The sequence below is a fragment of the Amblyomma americanum genome, chromosome 1 (genome assembly GCF_052857255.1).
Source record: "Amblyomma americanum isolate KBUSLIRL-KWMA chromosome 1, ASM5285725v1, whole genome shotgun sequence".
NCBI lineage: Eukaryota > Metazoa > Arthropoda > Arachnida > Ixodida > Ixodidae > Amblyomma > Amblyomma americanum.
Window position 1 is genome coordinate 409,409,944 of NC_135497.1, and position 15,672 is coordinate 409,425,615.

General features: G+C 46.9%; 1 long non-coding RNA gene across 1 annotated transcript; it reads left to right on the forward strand.

Moving 5' to 3' along the window:
• Positions 1–12,459: 12,459 nt before the first annotated feature.
• Positions 12,460–14,161, forward strand: LOC144102776 (uncharacterized). Its single transcript, XR_013308229.1, has 3 exons — positions 12,460–12,802; positions 13,207–13,277; positions 14,127–14,161. It is a non-coding gene; the product is annotated as an uncharacterized LOC144102776 (long non-coding RNA).
• The last annotated feature ends 1,511 nt before the right edge of the window (positions 14,162–15,672 follow it).

A 15,672-nucleotide genomic window follows, 5' to 3' on the forward strand; every position in this document is an offset into this window, starting at 1 on the left:
ACCTGCCAAGTCATGCTCGCGATTTTTCGCTCACAACAGCGACACCGGGTTTTCTGGACAATGAGGCCTTTAACGCTACCGCATAAAAAAATCATGTTGGTCATCGCCCATCGGGCGCATTCATCGGCTCACGGCATCTGCTATAGTTGGATACAGCTTAAAAACGAAGCGACAGATTTCCCTCAAAGGAGGTCCTCCAGCCAATGGCGTCTGCAGATTCTCATGACATCGTGGTCAATTCCTTTGGACCTGCTAGTGTGACATCACAAGGAGCTGGCAGATGAAAATGGATTTTAACCACGGCTTAACCAGACATCATATTCTGTCAACGCCATTGGCTGGAGAACCTTAGTTCTTGAGTTGCATCCGTCTACAGCACGCATTGCATGGCAGGTCTGCACTGTACTCCCCTATTAGTCTCCGTGGTGGCACACACTCGTGATGCGTTTGTCGTAGCTGAATGTGCAGCTGCGCACAAGTGGCAATCAGCAGCGAATATGCAGCACCACATGTGTGCAAAAACTCCGACAACAGAAGAGTTCTTTCAAGACAGTGGCTAAAAAAGGAAGGTTTCGATAACTGCACTACTGGTTCTTGAAATATGACAGCATTACTGGGGTCACTGAGCACACCAGAACAGACACATAAAGGCCAAACGCAGGGGTGGCACAGCAGCTGTTATGACTTTACCCCCCACCCCCTTTGCGTTGCTTTCAAGGCAATACGGGGTCCTGCTGCAATGGGGTGTCTCCGAGTACGCGCTCCCATGCATGTGACGGTCGGGAAAAGAAAAGCGGCGCCCGCCACAACATGTGGAGACCTCTGAGTCTCCGCTGCGGCGTAACTGCCACCATACGTGTTCCCGGCCTAACTGGTTTCCATTAGGCAGCGCCTAGTGCAGCAGAAACGACGCTACGACATTGTACCACCACCAAGAAGGCATCGCTAAACGCCTGCCGCGCCTGCCGCGCGCCGTTGCAAGTGTTCAACTTCGGGCGATTCTTGAACCAAGGCACGGGACAACCCCGACCGGCCGGCTTCCTGTACAGCCATCTGCTCCTGATTAACTAAAACCCAGCTGCTTTTGGTTAACTGTGCACCCACTTGTCAATAAGGAGGTGACCTGAGGAAAGAACACTTTCGGAGGATCTATCCCAGTGACTCAGCCGAGGGAGACGATCGAGAGAGGAGTGCTGTAAACGAATTCCAGACTTCAGCCAGCTGGGAAAGCGAGCCAATGAGCATCGTTCACTCCACCCAAAGGCAGCGCACAAGACGAAGTCGCTGTGACTGGACAAAAAAGACAGGAAGACTACAGGAGAGGATATTAAAAGTGCCCCGACAAGTTAATCGAGCAGCAATTCCCTGAGCTTTCTCAAATTTCAATTTGTCTGTCTTTGGCTGCAACCCTTCATTGTTGTAAATACGTGAATACAGCTTTCCTTTGCTTCTCCTACTCCCCGTCTCTGGCCCACATTCCTTCCTCAATTGGAACAGCAGCAGTGTTCCTGTATCCAGTGCCTGGGGAAACACTCCACTAACATGGCGAGTCATAAAAACTGGTTGTCAGCAGTGGGATGAAAGTAGAGTCGTAACAACTGGTGACAGTGATGGAATGGAAGTCAATTCATAACACAGCTCTCGAGAGCAGCTCTTGGAGCAGAAAAACATGCATTTTGAAAGAGGAACACCACCAACTTGTAGCAGCTAAGAGCACATACAGAGTAAAGTAACGCCTTAATATACTGCGTCGCTTACGTTTTCACGCCGCACACAAAAAAGGTGCAATCTGAAAATTCTGAAAAAGCGGCATTGGCCAACGGTTGCCGCAGCCCACAGATCATGCAGAGTACCATGCCACGAACATAGCCAACGCTCTGCACCACTCAGTATCTCATATGATTCCCACCAACATGAACTTCATATGCTTCCAGCTGTGAAGCTAGGCAAGAAAACAATCCATTTCCTAGGATAATGACGACTAAGCAGAGAGAAAGAGGAGGCATGCAGAATGGAGCGAGTGCCTCTGACACATCACTCGGCTTCACTTTCGCTCAACGAGACTCTTGGGGTGTCCAAATATTTAATTTTTGATTGTGAATTTAACTCGATTATTTCCGAACAATTTCTGATGTGTAAATAAAGGTAGCTTGAAATAAAACAACTATGGAGACATGTAAGCAATTTCTATGCGTGAGCAAGTTAACTGGCTCACTGGGTCAATAGACATCTGAGTCACACCGCAAGCAGGCAGTGTCATCCACCTACAAATAGAAGTTAAGCGCCTTTCCTTTTCTCAAAACCAATGGAAGGTTGATTTTGAGGAAACTGGCACCCTGGGTCAGTGAACACCTCGATCGGGTTTCGTGGTACGTGGCAATGGGGATTCTGGAAGCCTATTGCTCCAGGAGGGGTGGACGTCCCATTTGGACCACGGGTTTCTGATGACGGCGGACTTTTCGCACAATGAGCTCAGTAATGCCCTCGCATTAAAGAACTCATCACAAAGCACAGCCATGAAAAGAAACATGTATCGCACACAAATTTTCACTCATTGTCATAACACCTGCAAGGCACAGCTACCGGCATAAATAATATAAAGGGAGAGCAGGATCTGAGTACATGGTAGAAGCAATAAACTTTTAGTTTTGCAGACTATAACTTGAAAACAATTTGCAAAATAACATTACTATGTTCAGTGGGAAAGCCTAACGTGACACCGACTTATTGCTGACGTGAAAAATGGGGAGCAGCTTACAGCATTTTGTAATGAAGCATTATGTCCTGCTATCACCTAGTGAGGCATTGTAAGGTCTTAGTGGTCAAATATGTTCTCATTGGCAGAGTGACATCACAGGCTGCTATCTGAACAGCACAGCGTAGCACACTGCTTGCAGAACGCAACAAGATGGTTCTAGAAACAAGGATCAGCAGCTTGGGATGCAATACGTGCAGTACTGCCTCTTCTACACTGCCTGCAATGCCTAAAGGAAGAGGGCCGGTAGTGGAATTCCATCCCAAACATTCGCGATACCCTCTCACATCCATTACGCTGCAGAAAGCAGCACGATGGACCAAAATGCTGTCACAAACTCAAGGCGCGAAAACACAACTATGCTGCAAGCTACAGCACGCAGGTTGTTTTTATTTACATGGGCTGGCTCCAATGATACCGTTTTTGTCACCTGCTTTTTTCCCCCCGTGGCATAAAATACACATTCTAGATTCTAACAGCCGAAATGTCTGTACGATGATAGCAGACGGCACTGGCCGCAGATTTCCCTGTTCCGCTATTCTCCCAAGACCAGTTCCCATGCACACCGCGTGTTTTAGGGGTTGAAAAAGATAACAGCACTGACACTGACGCTTGTTCGCATTCTTCGCTGATGCATTCGTTAATATTCATCAACTGGCCTGACGATAAGCCACTTGGTGCTGCACCTTGTTTTCTAAACAGCAAGTGCACAGTGGCTCTGCCAGATGCATCGGCTCTGGATAGCTGCTGTGCAAAAACTTATGCCTTAGTATACTTATGCTATGTGCTAGCAGTCACTTTACAATAAAAAGTATGTGAACTTATGTGGTAGGTATGAGATGCTGTAACTACTGAGCCCAGTTTGGAAACACTGTGACTGTTGGCTGCAAGTTGAGATAATCTCAACAGGTTATTTCGTAATTTCTGAATATACAGTGGTTTTATATACAGTTGATGACCGATTTTTCGGGCCCTCTAGGGGTCGCGAAAACGGCCGAAAATCAGGCAGTCCGGAAAATTAAATTTCGCCGAAAAAATCACTAGCTTATTCCCAATATGGTGGAGGAACAAGTCAGTTGTATTGCACACGTTCTAAAGCTCCTAATGAGTAAATTTCGCCGCGCGACATGTGTACAGACGATCGGCGGCTGCCGCTTTCACGAGCTCGGCCTGGCTGTCGCCGATGGACGCACGGGTTGGGACAAAGTCTAAACTGGAAATAAAACATGCCACTGTGGGAACTGCGCTGCGCCCGCAGTACGATGGGCCCGGAACGAGAACGCAAAGATGGTGAAACAATAAGAACCGAGAAACAGCCGAAGCAAGCGCTCCGTCGGCATTGGCCTTCATCATTAGGCCTAGCGACTAGAACCAAAATCTGCATCGTATCCAACGGTATGCACTCTGCGGTGGCTTTCGTATAATGAGAGGTGTCTTGTCCGTCATCGAAACACCAGCTTTTTACGGTTTTATGATAGAAAAGCCAGGGTTGCAGTGTTTTGGCGGGGGGACGCTTACCTCACTTTGAAATGCACCACCATTTCCTACCGCGCTCGCCATCTCCGTGAAACCGCATGCCTCCCACGTGCTTAACTGCTACCTCTTTCCATATTTCAGATGAAACACTCTGCACAAATGAGTTCCAGGAACTCTGACTGCTTTTCAAGTTCGTGTGGTGGAAGACATTCAAGAACCGTACGGATTCGAAACCACGCGGGCGCAATGTGCAGACTTGCGCAGAATTTCGACATCGCAAGTTAAGAGGCTCCCTTTAAGCTTGAATTTCGTTTTGTTTGATCAAGTTTTTGATCTCTCCTGCAGTTTGAATTAATGACATTCCATTGTACACATTATATGGCGGCTTGGGTACTTGCGGCGAGCGCGAAGTCCAAAAATCTAGCAGTCAGTTGCGGTGCGTCCGAAATTTCAGGTGCTCCTATACATTGGCTCTACGGGCCATGTCGCGGTGCCACGAAAAAGTCCAAATAATCAAGCATGTTCGAAAAATCAGGCACCTGAATTTTCGGTCGCCGACTGTAGTTCAATTTAAGATAATGCAGAATAAATAAAATTGAATAGAGAGCACTATTTGAAACTTATTCAAAATATCGTATGGTATTCGCAACCCTCTTTGAATCAAAGCCATCCCCACACCATGCTGTATTGGCCAGAAATAGTGTTGGGACCACTTGGCCTTAGGCACAATTTTGGCCAATTTTATGTTGTTAACACAGCAATGTACAGAAAATCCTGTTTGTTTCAAATTGGTGCAACTTTCCCACCCCTGCAAATACAATCCAACTTGTCAAAAATGCTCCTGGTGTTTCACGACCTGCATTATGCGTACAGGCAGCACAGCAGCACCCTGTTTGCTAAGGGTTGTTTGCAAAATGCGACTGCTCGATTCTGGATACCATCTCACTTTAAACGTAAGTGCGAATGCATTCAGCCAGCTTCATTACAAGGAAGTTTATGAAGCAATTGAGGATAATGGGACTGTTTACCTCTTTGATAGCACTGAGGATGGCATTGCATCACCTGTTTCCATGTGGACAATCAACCAGCTCCAGCTTTTCCTGCCAAGTTAGCTCATACCACTAACTATTTCATCAATCAGAAGAGGGTCCTTATCAACTGCATGTGAATATGCAGCGAATTTTCCATTTTTTTATGGTTTCCTGCATGCTAGCATGGTAGCAGTGGAGAACAACAGCAAAAGGACTGTTTCCATCAAACGTCGCTGGGATATGCACACAATGGCTACACAGAAGGCTGACTGGCCTCACCTACTCCAAGACCCACTGCGCAGACACTCAAGGTTCAGTAATAAGGTGAGAACTATAAGACAAAGTCAGTGAATTATGCCCATGGAAATTTGACCACTTGGGAGGGCAAAAAATATGCACAAAATAAACATGCTTGTTCATGATCATACCAGATGCAAATGTCCAGTCCGTGTCTGCACTACTGTTGGTTTCAGTTCCTGCTACACTGAGTCGGTTCAGTACATCTTCTTCCACTTCCACTTCATTCATGTGAGCATTGTGCTGCTGCAGCTGCTCTATTGTGAGTGTTTCCCACCTGGAATCATCACAAACAAAAAGTTCATTGCTGAGCAGATATATAGCCATACCCTAATTTGTGCACATAGCACAACCGATCATTGTAGAAGGTCTGACACCCCATATACAATTAGCAAAACAATTCCATCTCGGTCACTCGACTAGTGCGCTTGCTTACTAAGGCTAACCCCTAACCCACTTTTACAAAGCTTGAAAAGAAAAACAGATAGCCATAGACAGCCTCCCGTGCCTGTCTGCAAAAAATAAAAGTAGATACAATCACTTAACATCAATAACTTCTAAAAAACAACAGGAAAGCTGCCTTTATGCCATGCAAGGTCATGAAGGGACTGCCTGTACACACAAAGTGGGATGTGTTCCTGTGTCAGAGGCCAAGCATGTTACCGTATTCATGAGCATTCAGCATGTATCCTCCTTGCTTACACCCTACTCTAGCTTTTATTGAACTGTCCGTTGCTAACATGGCAGCTTGAAAGCAGCAATATAAATATCCCCACATAGTTAACGCCATCACGTCGTAGAACCAGTACACCACGTATTGTGCCAGTGCTCTACAAAGACGGAACGCTGATTGGTGTTGGCAGAACCACATTGTCAAATGAACTAAACCTCTGCAATGTAACTATCCCCACATAGTTAACGCCATCACGTCGTGGAACAAGTACACTACGTATTGTGCCAGTGCTCTACAAAGATGGAACGATGATTGGTGTTGGCAGAACCGCATTGTCAAATTAACTAAACCTCTGTGTTACGAATGCGGCTTTTTTGTAAAAGGTGTCAACTGATATCACGCAGTTAAGAGGTCTTATCAGCTCCTAGGAAACTGCGGAAATTTTTGTGTTCATAGCTCCGCTCCAAGTGTGTAAATCCCACTGTGAAAGGAAAGGATTATAGTCAGTTTCATACACAGCAGTCAACATGGCAGACGCTGCGGTAGTAATGCACCCTCAAAACCAAATTACTCCACCACATATCATTCATTCTTCTCGAAGCTTTGGTGAGTGGACGGAAACAAAAAGTGCTATAGACGTTTGCAGTAAGGGTTCCATGGGCACTGCCATAATGTTCCCTGCAATGTCATGAGCCCCTCGTGCTAGCACGGCAGAAGAGGCAACAGAATAGGTTTTTGACAGTCTAGAGAGCAGGCGTTTCAATAACTGGCTCGCCCGATGCAAAGGTCTATAAAACGAAGCGTTAGCTTTGGGAATCAGTGTTTAAGTTACGAGGCGCTCAGTGTTCAGGCCCTCTGGCTATTGTTTTCACCGAGTGTGAACTATTTTTAAAATGTTTTTTGAAAGTGGGCTGTATAAGAGTTGTAATAAAAGCTATGGCAGTGAAATTAGCTAGCAATCTTAAATAGATGCAGCTTGCATTAGTGTTAAAAATTGGATTGAAATTTAGCCACATATTTAATTTTGTTTAATTTTCTACTAACGTAGAAAACTTAGAACTCCGACTTAGACTTAGAACTCAGGGAAAGACGGCTCAAGGTAATTAGAGAGGAAAACTGGCAGCCAAGCACAACATCCAATTATTCTGCAAGTTGTAGCTTCCATTTCCAGCCAAGGAAATGCTACTAGACAGTTTGACTGCCCACCAAGACAGGGGTAGAGTCTTTTACCCGACGTCAGTGCTCCGAAGAGTGTTACATGGCCTCAAGAAGTTCGTCGGTATTATACTCAAAGACCGAGCGCATCTTCAAAGGCCACTGGACACATATGCTTGCTCTACAACTAGTGTGAATAAAATCTCGGGATTGCCTGTCCTGACCCGTGAGAACAAGGATAGCGTACGCATGGAAGCACTACTGAATATTATATGCAAGAAGCTTATCAAACCGTTGCTAACAAACCATGCACTCGACATAACAGACAAAAACTTATGCAATTGCGAAGATGTACAAAAAGAAACCTCTTTCCCGAAAATTCTTGGAACTGCAGTATATAAGAAATGATTTCCTCAGCCTTCATCGCACCGACGCAGGCTATTTTTCCTTGTAAGTGCGCCTGGGTCTGTGCCTTCAAGCGAAGTTTCTTTTTAATATTCACAAGTCGCTCGCCATGTCTGATACTCCCCTTGTTCCAGTTCATTTCATCAACGCACGTGCTGGTCATTTGGAGAAATGCGGTCAGTCAGGCCTGCTGTGTCAAAGTCACTATGCGCGTGTGCACCACACAGGAACCTAGTGAGCTGTGTTTCTTGCGGAAAGAATAGAGAAGAGGGGCATGTGTTTATTTGAAATTTGTCCACGTTATTCAAGGAGGTACCGTTCGGCGAAGGCTCGTCGGAAAAATGACCAGAAACAGCGCAGTCTGGGCCCTCCAAGATCTGCATCACCCGATCGAAACATCTCTCGCAATGCTCCGCAGCAAGATTGCAACAGACGCGCGCTTCGCAATGTTCTAAGAACATTAGATATGAGGGATGTGCCCCCTGCGGGCCAATTAACGACTGCCCAGGCAGGTTACCACGAGGTATTCGGCTTTCATCGATTGAGATCCAGGCAGTCCTCCTTTCCCACGGGTCACCTGGCTACAGTTGAGAGCTCAGGCATCGCCTCCTCTAGGAAGATGCCTGCCATGTGCGCCAAAAACCTGCTGCCCTTACCTTTTTCTTTTTTACTCCTTTCCACTTGATGTAGTAGCTAGCAATCCTTGTGGCGGCCGCTTGCAACATATGCGCGCATGCGCACATCACCGCGCGGTCGTGGCACACCCGCGCCGTAGCAGACGACGTCTCTGCGTCAGACGGCGCCTTCCGCGCGTTTTCGATTGTTTAAGCAAACGAAAACAAAAGCACGCAGAGCTGAAAGTAAAAAGTCGCACACAAGTTCATGAAACCGCTGTTCACCAACTATGCCGCCAGCGCTACCGACAGGAATGGTGTTGTCAAGTTTCTTGGTCGCAAGCATATTTCCCGCAAAGTGCTTAAATTGTAGGTGACTTAATAGGCATACGCCAAGCTCAAATGATTTGCTTTTATGTTGTCGTTGAACCTGCCCCGAGTTTACCACTAAGCAAAACCACGTGCGACTCGCATCATGCTGCGTAAGCGACATTCCAGGACGAGGCAAATCTGTCAAAATAAAATATTTTCTGAGGGCGTCTTGTTACGTTACTTGTGAACGCTAACTGCATTGACTGCAACAACTGCGATACGTGCAAAAAACTAAAATTTCATTGCAAGTGGCCAGAACACAACGACTTCGCTCAAATACAATTGAACAGACGGGTCGCGCCGCGCTTGTCGAGCAGCTAGAACAGCGCCGCCGATGCCCCCTACTGGCTGCTACCGCCGCGGCACTTTACCACCCTGACTAAAACCTCCCGCATTGGCGCAGATAGGGAAGTAGCTAGCGCTATCTCTTAACAACCGTCCGCAACTTAGGGCACGGCATCTACAATGGGTGAGCGAGCGGCGCCGCAGGCATGTTTCTAGAGGAGGCAATGGCTCCGGATTTCCTCCGGTTCATATTCTATCTCAAGGATTATTTTCTCTTTTTGCTTGTCCGAAGTAGTTGATTTCTTGCCATTGGCAACAGTACAATACAACCATGCATCATCCAGTGTAAATACTTATTTGCGGCACTTCTAGCCACTTCAAGCACTTGTTGCAATATGGATGTTTCGAACATGTTCCTTTGTTGTAAACCGTCCAAAAGTTACTGCTTATGCAGCAGACAAAAGGTCCTAACGGCATGATAGAACGGCGTGCTCACCACGCTTTCAAGGGACACTGAGGAGAAATTGAAGTTGGCTTGTATCGATAAAATACCAGCTCCTGATCACAAAAACGCCGCTCTTACTGAAAACAAAGCTCTTGTAAGGTAGAAAATAGCAAGAACCAAAATACAGCTATCGCCACCACAGGCCAATCTCGCAAGTACAAGCGTGGTGACGCCATAGGACAAGAGACGCCACCTTGGAGGAATTTCCCATCCTACTTGGTTTCGCGAATCTCTGAGGCTGACAAAGGTAGGTTGCGCAGATCAATAGTGAGCAAGTTTTGTTTTAAAACCAATAGTGCACTTTTATCACATAAGGAAGGCAGGCAAAAGACAACCTGAATGTTGGAAGTAAAGAAAACGGATGCTTGGCGGCGCCACAGGCGGCCAGGAGAGTTTCGATTTTTTATGGCGCTTCGCGTCTATGAGCTTTGCGTGCCCTGTGGTTTTGTTTATGACGCGCTTCGATTTACAAGCGCCGAACAGCAAAGGAACTCCAAGTGACGCTTCAAGTGCTAGTTAACCTTTGAGGGAGCCTGTTAAGGCTTGTCAGATGATCGCCACGGTCGATGAAGAGCTATGATGGCACGATGGTCGGTGATCGTACAAGGCAGCACTTGTGTGTTCGCACGCTTGCCCGGCGAAACATTCCCGGCTGTGCCAGTCAACTTCAAACTACTTCACGGAAATCGTTTATTATGGACGGGAGACAAGGTACAAGGCAGTTCAGAAAAATTGCTGATGGCCTTGGTCTGTTAGGCCAGGATATACCTAGCGAAAGCGCGATGATGTCTGCATCAGAAGAGTGCATTCACTAGATGAGCCATTATTAAAGGCTGTAACTTGAGGCGTCGTGGCGGAGCGGTAGAGGCCGAAGGCCCTTGTTCGTTTCCGAACCTCGGCACTGGACTTCTTTTTTTTTTTTACTCAGTGAGTGGGCGGGAGGTTTCAGTGGCTCCCATGGATGCCGCCGCCGAATACGTTGGTTAGCGTTTAAGCGCAGGCTCTGTTAATGCGCGTTTATGCTGCGGCGAGGCGCGCGCTGCACGGCGAAGACACGTCGGTCAAAGCGATACCCTCTATACTCCAACTGCGCTTGACCGCCGACGCGTTCGGCGGCTTCGGCGCACTCTGACCGCACTGGCGGGAAGATTGGAGCATGTATCTATTTCGCGCCGAGTGCGCCAGCCGCCGCCGGCCCGGCTAGACTGATTTGGCTCCGCGGCGAGGTGCGCGTTGTATTAAATAGCTGCGGCAGTTGTGCGGAGCTGTTCTTTTCGAGCTCGGCTATCTTAATCCATTCACAGTACATATCTGAAGGTACATGCAAGTTGGCGAGAGAGCCAGATCCAGTGGACCCGTTGGATCTAGCGGAAGCCGTTGAAGCGTCGTGCGCCGGCTTTGGTTTCAAGCCGCCGACTTTAAACGCGACCGCCCTCGAGCACCCATTTGTTTTTTGTGGCAAAAAATGAATAAATAACTTGGCCCTTGCAACCGTGGGAGGCCTCGACGCCGCCTGCTGCGCCGTGCAACCGCGCCGTTCAAGGAATCACAATCCGTTGGCCCCAAAGCCCCGGCCAACCTCCGATGGGCGCAAGGCGCCGACCTTGTCCTGGCCCCTTGCGACTCCCCGCACTGGGGTTATGATATTTAGTTTACAACGGCTGCTCTCTGAGGAATGGGGAAACCACCCGCCGGCGCCTAACCTAACCGTGCTCCCTCAAAAACATCGCACGCTCTGTGGGGTGAGGTCGCTGAAATGCAGGCCAGAGTTTGCGAGAACTACGTCGTCGGGTTCGGGAACGGGATCCATCGTAACGCTGGCAAGACGCCGGTGCAAACGTAAACGAAGCGACGGTGGCGACCCCCGATAGATGCCTTCAACGTGCGGCGGCGGTAGCTTTCATTTCGGCAGCTGCTAGACCTCACCGCTAGCCGCAGAAATCACGGAGTCTCCGTTTACGTCACGTTTGACGTCCCTCCGTTCTGTGTCGTCATAAGAGTTCTCCGTGTCGTCATAAGAGTTAATAATAATAATAATAATAATTGGTTTTGGGGGAAGGAAATGGCGCAGTATCTGTCTCATATATCGTTGGACACCTGAACCGCGCCGTAAGGGAAGGGATAAAGGAGGGAGTGAAAGATGAAAGGAAGAAGAGGTGCCGTAATGGAGGGCTCCGGAATAATTTCGACCACCTGGGGATCTTTAACGTGCACTGACATCGCACAGCACACGGGCGCCTAAGCGTTTTTCCTCCATAAAAACGCAGCCGCCGCGGTCGGGTTCGAACCCGGGAACTCCGGATCAGTAGTCGAGCGCCCTAACCACTGAGCCACCGCGGCGGGTTCATAAGAGTTCTCGAGTTTGAATCGGTGCGGCAGGAAAAAATTTGTCAACTTCGAATCCAAATTTCTTTGAAATAAATGCATCTTTCGCTCCCGGACAAGCGTCAACAAAGCCATGAAATGCCGAACTATCAGATATTGCTAACAAAAAAATTTTGATAGGGTTCTCCTCAGTGTCCCTTTCAGATTTCGATATGGAAACATGATCTTTCAGTATTATGTGGAAGTCAGCTGAGGCTTCTTAAGCAATTGCTGCGCTCTGAGACATTCAAAAACTTGTTTTTTTTTTGTCATTAACAAAATAAAAGTTGTTGCTCAAAGCCCGGCAAAAGGATGAAACAGCATGATCGGGTGCCGTGCATCACACCATCTCCCAGGCATTGCAACCGAAATCGAGGGTCATCTTTTATCGCCGCCTAGCGGCCAGTCTGCGCAATGTTGAGGCGATCTCGGGGCCCATTAAAATCGAGGAGACGCTTCAGGCATGTTCTTAGCCCTGCTGCACTGCGGCCCTGGTGATAACAACCTTCATGCAAAGAAAAGAAAAAAATTAATTTACCAAACCATCCAGGTTGTCAGGTAAAAAAAGCTACCGTAAAATTGTATGTGCGCCTTTGCGACGTCAGCGACGTGGGCATGGACGCGAATACGCGAATGGCGCTATGAATTTCCCGTGCAATCTGTAAATGGCAAATGGCACGGCTGCGCGCCAAACTTGTAGACGTGCTTGCAGAGGTGGATTGTGTTGTCGGTGCGAACAGTTGGGAGTTAATCGACTGAAATTGCTCAAGGGAAGTCAGCGGCACTACATCTTTATTGTTTCTGTGCTTCGCGAGTGACTTTGGCGGCAGCCACACGGCAACGTCTCCGGTTTGGCGAACTTGTGAGAAGGTGAGCATTTTCGCAAATTTTGAAAGCGGTTTTTTGTTTGTATTATAACCCTGCGTCTCGCCGCATGTTATGTTCACGATAACATCAGTATAACGTGAATGCGCTTTCTGTCTCTATTTGAAGTAACATTGGTCGATTAGCGTAAACTTTTGGATTCAATTAAGCACAGAGTGTCCATGTTGGTAGTGCGTGTCGAATGTGTTTTGAGATGATTCTGCGCAGGAGATGGTCTTCTGATAATTTGTGTACTACCAGATATAGTCTAGAGATTTGAAACCATTCATCTCACTGAAACAACGTTGGAAAACTGTTTTGTGTTCATGCATCTGCTGTCCTTAAACTTGACTTTTCGGCAATCATTCGCATGGCTCCTTTGGATCTGGACAATTGACTACTGTTGCTAGGGGTGCCTGGTAGCAGAGCTCCTGGGGACGCCCAGTGGGTCAGCTGTTTGTTCAAGTGCCGAGTACCAAAGGTACCATTCCTGACTTTTTTTCCCAGTCAGTTAACCTCATATTCCTTGCAAAAATTACATCATGTAATCAGGTAGTAAAAAAATTGGTAACATCTGCATATTTCAGAACAGTTCGGAGAAATGCAGCATCAGTATTCTCTCAGTAGACTTTTTGAGACCTGGATTCATTTTTTCTAGGACTGTGGCAAGCAGTAGGTCAACTGTACTCATTTATTTTCCTCTGGTGCAAAGTAAAGAGTGCAAACATCATAAGACAAGTCTCTAGTCTGTTTCATTCTCACTGCATTTGGCCAAAGCATAATATGAAATGCTGTATTTTTTATACCCTAGTTTCCTTTACTTTGAGCAGTAGGTATTGACAGTGAACAGCAAGGCAACTCCACTCGCTGACGATTTTACCTTCGGCAGCAAAGCAGGGAATACCTTACCCCATGTGTTATCTCGACAGACTCAAAACTGTGATGGACAGCTGCAATCACCTCTCAGGTGCATGCACTCGTAAGACACATAAGGGTCATTCAGTCTATAAATTCCTATTCTTTGTCCAGTGAATCCTCTTACGTCATTTTCAAGCCACAGAGTCATAGCTCCTTTCACTCGGCCACCCCGGGCCAATACTGCCGTGTTTCTCATTATCATCATTAGCAGCAGCCTGACTACATCCACTGCAGGACAAAGGAATCTCCCATACCTCTCCAGTTGTTCCTGTGCTGTGCCAGCTGTGGGCACCTTATCCCCACAAACTTCTTTATCTTATCCACTTAGCTATCATACTTTCTGTCAAGATGCACCACACCATGAGGAACTTCATATACAGTGCAGATATTGACTGATATTTAATGTGTCCAGGAACCTCGAAGTGCCAGGGGATAGATTGATGGCAAACAAGTGGAAGATAATACTGGATGCTGTGAGTTACTTCTTAGTACTTTGACATGGAATTGCATTGACGGCTGATCACAGTTTAGAGTGGAGCCACTATTCAGTCCAATGCCAGGGAGAAGGGAGCTAGAATAACTTCCTCCCTTTTAGTTACTCAAAGTATAGGCATTAAACCTTTAAGCCATAGCTAATTCAAGCAGCATTAACTGTAATTGCCTGTTCTTCTGATAGAAAAAATGAAAAATGCAGTGATTTTTTCTGTGGCTGCACATGATACTCTTTATGATGCTGATATTTCAAGCATTCATCTCAGCCCGAAAGAAGTTTTGTAGAGCCCCCACGGTGGTTCAGTTCTTATGGCATTCGGCTGCTGACCCGAAAGACGCCAGTTCAATCCCGGCGGTGGTAGTCGATTTTCGATGGAGGTGAAATTCTATAGGCCCGTGTACTGTGCGATGTCAGTGAACGTTAAAGAACCCCAGGCACTCGAAATTTCCCAAGCCCTTCACTACGGCGACCCTCATAGCCTGAGTCACTTTGGGACGTTAAACACCCATAAACCATAAATGAATTCTGTAACCTTCTGAGAACAAAAGACTTGTGCTTTTTTAAATTTTTCGTTCAGTTCTCAGTCAGTTTTAACACCTATCTTTCTTGGTGACTGATGTTTTGATGTTTGTGCACAGGCCACTAGTGGCCAGAAAAGGTCACTGCACAAAATAAATATCAGGTGAATAAAGTGAGCAAGAAACATGAATTGTCAGAAATTGTAAAAATCACTCAGCTGACCCAATATCACAGCATGGCAAATGAAATTTGAATGATGACCTGATGCCTTATCATAGGGGGCTGAAAGGACAATAGACACCTAATTTTATAGACCATTTACAGAGAGCAGTTTGCTCTGTCCGCGACAGGCGGCGCCACTAGGATGACCGCTACTTCTGGCCTTCAGAGCCGTCATTAGCAACATCGGCACGCAGTGGGAAACGCTGCTGCGGAGCTCGTATACGAACGTCAAGCGACTCTTAAGCAATCCGGTTGTGACACGGATGTCATGTATATTGTTGAATTAATGTCTAGAGCCGATGTGGTGAGAAGCAAAACCACAAAACAGGACGGGACTGTGGCAGGCGACAACACAGGGCGGTGCCCTACCAACTAGCCTACAACCGAGTCCTTCTAAGTTAGAGCTAATGTCCCTGCGGTCCAGTGTAGGAAAAATAGACGCACTTGTTACATATGGGAAACTTCGCAACACAATTGTCGCCGTCTTTCGAGGAGCATTCTTGCGACTTCATGATGCTTTCAGGGAGAACAGAATGCTCATGTGTTGTTCCATGAAAAAAAAGGTAAACATATCACAAATGCCATGCGCCAGTTTATTTCAGAGCCAGCAGTAGCTGCGGGTATGCCAGAACGAGCGTACCTGCCTGTAACCTTTCTCATCTTCGACAAACACTGATCCACTATTTCGAATACGTTACATTATTATTTGCAGATGCACCTTAAT